Here is a 7783-nt window from a genome sequence, read left to right as displayed (position 1 = left end):
GCAAAAAAAAAGGAAAAAAGCAACTTCCCCATGGGAAAGCCCCTGCCCGTTCCCAGCTCAGCTAGAGAACTTGGCGCTTGAACCTGGATGGAGCAGTGCGCCCAGGCAGCCACCAGGGGGCGGGCCGCACCACAGGTCTGGATGGAGAGCCCTGTTGAAAGCAACTGCAGGTGGAACTCCTGGGAAAACCCTAGCCACAGAGCTGTCTGTGTTGGAAGAGGCTTGTTACCTTATCACACAGGTGAAGCTCAGAGAGCAGATGGTCCTGGCCAATAGCTACAGGGCAGTTCGGGGCAGAGGGGTCCTGGAAACCAGGTGATGCACACACACACACACACACACACACACACACACTTCTGTCCAAGCTCCTGGAAGGATGGGCTGACAGAAGCCAGGGGTCAAAGCCAAGCCATCCCTTCATGAGCAGGCTGTCCTCCCAGGATGCCAAGGCTCAGGGAGACTGGGGCCCAGAGAGAGGGCAAGGTGGATTGTCTGCTCCTTTTGTGGTTTGGGGCCAGTAGCTTCTGTGCCTGGTTCTAAGCTGTGGGTCGGGGACTGTGGTGAGGAGGCACCAGGTCATCCCATGATGCCCACAAAGGGCAGACCACCTTGACTGGTCCCTGAGCCTTTTCTGAGGCATCCACCAGGCTGCTGGAACCTGGGCAGGACATACCTGAGGTCCCACAGGTGTGTGCAGGGCCTCCTTCCCTCGGCCAGCTCCTGAGCCATCACACTCCCCGAAACAGCACCTCCTCCTGTGGAACAGGGACCTTGGCAGGACCCTCCTCTTCCTCCTGGGAAGCTGTGTCCAGGAAATCCCTCCCACGGGCTCATTCGGGCTGCCCTGGAGGAGGGAAGCAAGTGACTCGGATACAGACAGACTCTCTCAGTGAGGAAATGGCTCCTGCAGCAGTGCAGGTGTGGAAGCCCCACGTCTGTGCGTCAGGCCACAGGAGGGAGGCCTGTGCTGGCTGCAGGTCAGGCGGCAGACTGGAGGCTTCTACAGGCTTCTGTCCCAAGAACCAGAGGCCAAACCACAAGAGTGCACAGTCGAGAAATCGCCAAGGAAACGTGGGAATGGATGATGATGTCATTGAAGTGCATGACCCACTTAATTCTCAGAGCAGCCTCACAACGTGCTCTCATGGCCATCAAGTCCGTCTGACTGCAGCAACCCTTATAGAAAGGGGTAGAACTGCCCCTGTGGATCTCTGAGATTGGAATTCTTTACAGGAGTAGAACGCCTCATCTTTCTCCCAGGGATCGACTGGTGGTTTCAAACTGCTGACCTTGAGGTTAATAGCTCAGTGTGTAACCACCAGGGCTCTCCGTTGCAGCATAGAAGGTAAGTCGAAAAGCATTGCTTGGAGGGTCGCTGTCCCCACATGCCTGAGTTTACTCCACACAGCATCTTTCCCTGCCTGATGCAAAGCTATGGGTTTCAGGTTGCCCAGAGAGTGCTGGGCAGCGCCGGGTCTCTGGTGGCAGGGGCTGAACAGGTGAGGAGTGGAGCCTCACGGTGGCGAGCACACCTGTCCTTGGCTCCAGTGGTCACCACAGAGATGCTAGGAGGAAAGCTGGCTGTCCCTAAGATCAAGCAACCCTCCTGAGGTCAGGCAACAAGCACCATCATGAAGCTGAGATCCAAACCCAGGCCCCTGGCTCTGTCACTCTACGAGGATGGCTCCCTCCCCTCCCAGGAACTTTAAAGACAAGACCCCCTCGAGCACCCCATTGGGAAGTTGGGCACACAGTGGGGAGGGTCGAAGAATAGGAGGTGGTCGGGCTGGGGGTAGGGGCACAGGACTGGGGTGGGGTATCTGCAAATCTCAGGCCCAACTCTGACCATGCAGCCTGGGTGGCTATGCTGCACTGGCTCATCTGTCAGGTAGGGTGGTGATCGCCTTGTCTCCACAGCGATGTGGGGGTTCCCTGGGTCCTGGCGGGGCAGGGTGGGAGGGGCTGTGGCTGGCAGGGTGAATACTGGTGCTGTCACAGTTCATGATTCAGTCCCCCACTTAGTTGGAGGCCCCCCAGAGTGGGCAAGGCAGGCCTGAGGCAGGGGTGGCGCTAAAGGATGCCTCCTGCCAGGAACACCACCACCAAATGGACTGTGGGTCCCAGAATCCCCCACGCTTCCCAGGCAGAGAAACCCCAGCCACTCAAAGAGGCCCTTTGTCTGTCGGGTGTCAGGGGCCAGTTCCGGCCTTGCTGGGCTCTCATCAAACTGCAGGGCTGGCCTGAGACAAAGGGTCCTTACAAGACCCTGAGGCCGGCTGTGTCCAGGACAAGACTGCTGACCCCACCTCTCAAAGTGGGTCGGGTGGCTGAGTGGGTACACACGGTGCCAGGGAGGAGCGGCAGGGCCAGCAGCCATGGCCATGGGCAGGGCTGGCATGATGCAATGGGCCCCGGGATGGGTAGGGGGTGTGCAGGAGGAACTAGGTGAGGCTCTCAGAGAGATGCCTGAAGAGCCCCCCAGGAAGCCAGGGTGCATTTAAAACACACTCCCAAGGCAAACTGCAGCCTCCTGGCAGATTCAGTGGCCCTGCCCGCTCCTCCTTCACCCCTCCCCCACCCTCTGGGACACTTTGACCCAGCTGTTTCCTCTGCCTAGCTAACCTCTATGGTGACTCCTTCCCTTGGTCCCTCCTCTCCTTCATACTGACCCCTGACCCTTCTCTGTCATTATCTGCTCGTCTTCAAAGGACACTCGCTGTATTGGATTTAGAATGTACCCTAATCCCTTAGATTCTGGTCTTAGCCAATTGCACCTGCAGTCGCTCTGTTTCCAAAGGAGGGCACAGCTACAGGTGACCTTGAATTTGGAGAAACTATCCTACACACTACAGTTAGTCCCTCCCATCTCCACCAGGACCCCCTGACCTCCCTGGGCCCTAGCCCTGGCCCTGGCCCTGCTTCTGCCCTTGCCCCAGCCCTATCCCTGGCCCTATCCCTGGCTCTATCACAGATCTGCAGGTCTCACCCCTCACCTCCTTCAAGTCCTCATCGTCCCAGAGCCCTGCGCTGACCCCCTCTGTGTTTTGCCGGTGCTTGTGTTGGGTCGGGTTGAGAGGTGAGCATTGCTCATATAATTTGCAAAGCTGTCTCTCTCCTTAGATCTCTCCAATCAACAGATTCTAAGTGGCCTTTTACAGCCACTTCAGGGGTCCCCCTCCAGCCATGTTCTTTAGCAAACTTCCCATGTCACACTCTGCCACGTCCATGTACAGATGGCATACAACCATGAACGTTAGAGTTCCAAATGAAAACCTTACCTCATCAGGGAGGATTGAAATTGCTGAGCCAAGTTGAAGACCTAAGAAGGTGGCCTGTGATACAAATTGTGCTTCAGGACACGTCAGGTGGTGGCTGCTGCCTCGTTTCAATGGGGCCCTGGGGGTGCAGTGTTGAAGTGCTCAGCCGCCAACCAGGAGGCTGCTGGTTCAAGTCCACTGGAAGTTCCTCCAGGGAAAGGCCTGGCCACTTGCCCCTGCAAAACTCCCAGCCTGGACGCCCACAGGGCAGCGCTACTCCATCCGTGTGGCCGCGTCTATTAAAACAGCAAAACTAAAACTACCCCCTTCCCTGCAGTTTGTTTTTTCCATAGCACTTACCACCAACTGGCAGCCTTCTGCCTGCTGCAGGGGGCCAGGGGCTGTCCCTGTCTGGTTCAGCACCAGCACCTAGAACCATACCCGGGGCCCAGGAGAGGCCCACTCACTGAGCCTGGCTGAGCTGAACGATGAAGGAGTCGGAGAAGGCAGCCGGGCAGTGGCCGTTAGAGACCTTCCCAGCAGGGCCAGCGTGTGCCAGGCTGAGGCACCATGGACACGGTGCAGGGGAGGGGCTGTGAGAGGAGAACAGGGGAGAGTGGGGGGCTGGGAAGCTAGGCAAGAAGCCCGGTCTGACAAGCATTTCTTCACTCGTTCATTCAGTATGGACTCATCCCTAGGCAGACCCCAGCTGTCAGCTTGTCCTGCTGTGGTGGCTAGCCCGGTGCTGTGAGGCCAGGCGCTATTCCACCAGTCGGTCAGATGCCTGCAGGGTCACCGGGGTGGGCAGGTTTCACAGGCACTACCCAACGAAAACAGATGCGGAAGAAAGCCCTGGCAATCTATTAGCCTGGGAGGCCCGATGGCTCTCAGCAGAACGGGGCTTGGGTACTGCTGGCAGCTGGTCCTCTGGGTGGGGAGGCATTCATGACACCATGGCCACATCAGTGTACCCAACACAGCCAGGCTTGTAAGGACTGGGCCGAGGGGATAGAGTTTCCTTTTGTTGTGACTGGAGGCAGATAGCAACACCGGGGAGCCTGGCCTTCAGCCGGTCTAAGGGAGAGGGGCTGTGCCAGAGAGCAGGGACAGCACATCGGGTCACTTGTCACAATAGGCCCCTGTCACCCCACGAGAGGGTGGCAGTCTCCAATGCAGGCCAGCCCCCGCCCCCCAGGGGTCTGGAGAGAGCATGGCCATGGGGTCACAGAGTCCTCACACGCTGCAGTCTGCCTCAGCCCCCAGCATCACCCTGACGGCAGGGAGATCTGGGCTGAGAGCAGAGGATACCAGGGAGACGGTGACTTGTGCTTTACTGACTGTGTAGATCCTCCCAGAGAACAGATCACCGTGAGAAGCCTGCATTCCAGACGCCTCACCGGGCTCGGGGAACCCGTGGGCAGGTCAGGAAAGGTGTGTCTGGGTTGGACCCTCTGGCCGCACTTACTCGATGAGCAAGCCATCGGAGAAGGTGGACTGCAGCAGGAAGAACGTGACGTCAGGGTCACCACAGCCTGCGGTGCACACACGACGCCGTGTTGCCTGCTGGAAGGGAGGAAGAACTGGAGCACGTGCCGATGAAGAGCGACGTGGGCTGCAGCCTGCAGTGTGCATTGCAGCTCCGGGCCAGCAAGACCGAACTGCTCACACCTGGCCCAATAGGTAGCCCCGTGATCAGTGGAGAACAGATTGACGTGGTCTGGGGTCTTGTCTTGCTTGGCTCCACAATCAGCGGTCATGGAAGCAGCCGTTCCGGGAGCCAAAGACGCCCCGCGTTAGGCAAAGCCTCCGCAGAAGTTCTCTGTGCAGTGTTGCAAAAGAAGACTGCTACTTTGAGGGCGAGGTGCGCCTGGCCCGCACCGGGGTGTTTCCCGTGGCCTCGCGTGCGCGGGAATGTCGGACCCTGGATAAGGAAGACAGAAGAAGAACGGAGGCATTTGAGTCGCGGTGCTGGAGAAGCGTACGGAAAGCACCGTGGACTTGCTAAAAGGACAACCCCACCTGTCCTGGAAGAAGTGCGGCCAGGGTGCTCTTGAGAGGCAAGGGTGGTGAGTTAGTTAATTGTGCCAGCCTGGCCGATAATCACATGTGGGTCTGGTTGAAAGGCGGAGGGATAAATGGGTGGTGAAGCCTTGCCTTTCTAGTTCTCGGGTCTCTTGTTTTGTGATGGTTGCATCGGGTGCAGCTGCCTTAGCAGTTCCCTGCTTCAGCTTGCAAAATTGACTTCCTATAAGACATCCCCAAGGAGAAGCCGCATGGATCTATCCCGATGCAGCCCTGGGTGCTGGAGCAGCTGTGTGGAGACCCTTGCCAGTGCTGAGATGCTTACACGTTCATGGACTCAGCTTTCCTCCTGCAGTCGGCATCATTGCCTCTGTTTTGTGAGGTGGAGGACTTTGTGGACTGGTGTTGGGTAAATGGGTTAATGTTGGACTTGTGGGCTTGGGCAGCATTGGGTTGGGATGTTTTCGTGATGCACCTTTTCTTTACATAAAACTCTCTCTTATACATGAGTCGCTGTGGATTTGTTTCTCCAAAGTACCCAGACTAATACAGGTGGCGAGACGTTGGCTCACAGCTTTTGGGCATGTTGTCAGGAGACCCCAGGCCCTGGAGAAAGACATCCTGCTTGATAAAGTAGAGGGGCAGAAAGAAACAAAAAAAAAAGGAAGGCCCTAAAGGAGATGGATGGACACAGTGGCTGCAACAATGGGCCCAACCAGAACGATGTAAGGCTGGCGCAGGACAGGGAGGTGCTTCCTTCTGCTGGGCACTGGGTCCCTATGGGACGGAGCCAAGTGGCTGGCACCTAACAGAGTGACAGCCTTGGAAAACCACAGGGGCAGTTCTACCCTGCCCTCGGGGTCACTATGAGTCAGGATTGGTTGGATGGCAGTAAGTTTGGGCTGTGCGGAGGTGTGGGGCAGGGTCAGCCCCACAGGACACTCCAGGATAAGAAAGGGGGTGGCACCCCAAGGAGAAATCAGAGTGCTGATACCAGAAGAATAAGAAACGAAGGAAGATGCCCCACACTCGAATTCAATGGCAGAACCTGTAGCAGATCAAGGACCTGCACCAGAGCCGGGGCCGCCCCTCCCCAAGCCCAGCGGCCATGCACAGGTTGCTTCAGGAAGGCGGCCTAGACAGCAGGGTGGAGGGCCATTGGGCCACAGTGGGGGGCTGGGCAGCCAAGGCGGAAGTCACCCAGTCAGGAGGTAATGAGCCCCTTGACAGAAGCTCATCAATCTCCCAACTGCCCGACTCCGTCCCGACTCGGGCATTTTGCTGAGGGAAACATCTGTGGCTCTGTGGAGATGAATAGTTCACCAACGCCATGACTAATGTGTTTTTAAGTGGTGTTTAGAATCCACTTCATTTTAAATAAAAGCAAACGACATGGATCTTCCCCGACTTGTTTAGACCCTAGGGGCCCAGGTTCCACTTGGCGGCTGCCTGCCACCAGGTGGACAGCTGGGCGTTCCCCACCCGGTGCTGCTCGGAGCCAGGCCGCAGCTGATGGATGCACACTGAAGTCCTAGATGCCCGGCAAGATGAGAAATCGCACCTACTGCCAGGGGAGGGTCAGCACCATTTTTCTGGAAAGACTCCATGGGGTATTTGACTCGCCTTACGAAGCTCGCACCCACCTGAAGGTACCCGTGGATCGCGGAAGAAAGAGCAGCAAGCTGAAGACGTGCCTGGCACCATTGCTCATCCCAGAGAAGACCTTGCTTGTCCAGCGGGAGGAGAGGGTTAGGCACACTAAGGTGGGACCACTCAACGAACCAGTCTGTCTCTTCAAACCTGTCAAAGCCTACGAAAGCCTCTGGTTGGCCCAGGAGGTCTGTGCTTAGCAGGGAACCAGAGTTCAAACCCTCCTCCCAGCGGCCAGCAGCCTGTAGCGCCTGGGCTCCCCTGTGTTACAAATCAACAGTCAAAATGGACCACAGCATGCTCGCTGGAGGGCGAAAGATGCTGCCAACGGAGATGGTTGTCTTAAGAGAACGGAACTGGAGGAAACAGATCCCTAAGGAAGCTCAGGTCAAAGGAGCCTACTGTAAGCAGCCAAGGCTGAGCAGAGCTGAGCTCCAGGGGCCAGCCGGGTCCTGGGCAGTAGCCTGAACCATCACCCCTCCCCATCGCCAGCTCCATCTCAGCTGCTCTCTCTCTGACTAGGGGTGGCTCATCCCGCTCGCTCGGTCTGAGACCTAGCGCATTCCATCTTCTCGTCCTGGAGGAGACGAGAGGGCGAGGGGAGAGCAAGGCGCACGCAGCGTGAGGAAGACGGTTAAGGAGGGCGGGAGGAAGAAAAGACAACCTAAGTGGCTCAGCTTGGGTCAGGTGACTCCCCTTGGCCAATCCGCTTTCCTGGACTATAGTTCACGTCCAATGTACATAAGACAAAGGCTCCATCCTTGCTTCTAAGGAGCACCCTGGCCCCACGTCTTCCGAGGCCGATGGGATTGTCCTTTTAGCAGTCCGTGGTACTTCTCCTTCGGTTGTGTTGG

Source organism: Echinops telfairi, unplaced genomic scaffold (genome assembly GCF_000313985.2).
Source record: "Echinops telfairi isolate 266 unplaced genomic scaffold, ASM31398v2 ScPeMD7_7457;HRSCAF=8495, whole genome shotgun sequence".
NCBI lineage: Eukaryota > Metazoa > Chordata > Mammalia > Afrosoricida > Tenrecidae > Echinops > Echinops telfairi.
This window is presented reverse-complemented; position numbering follows the sequence as displayed.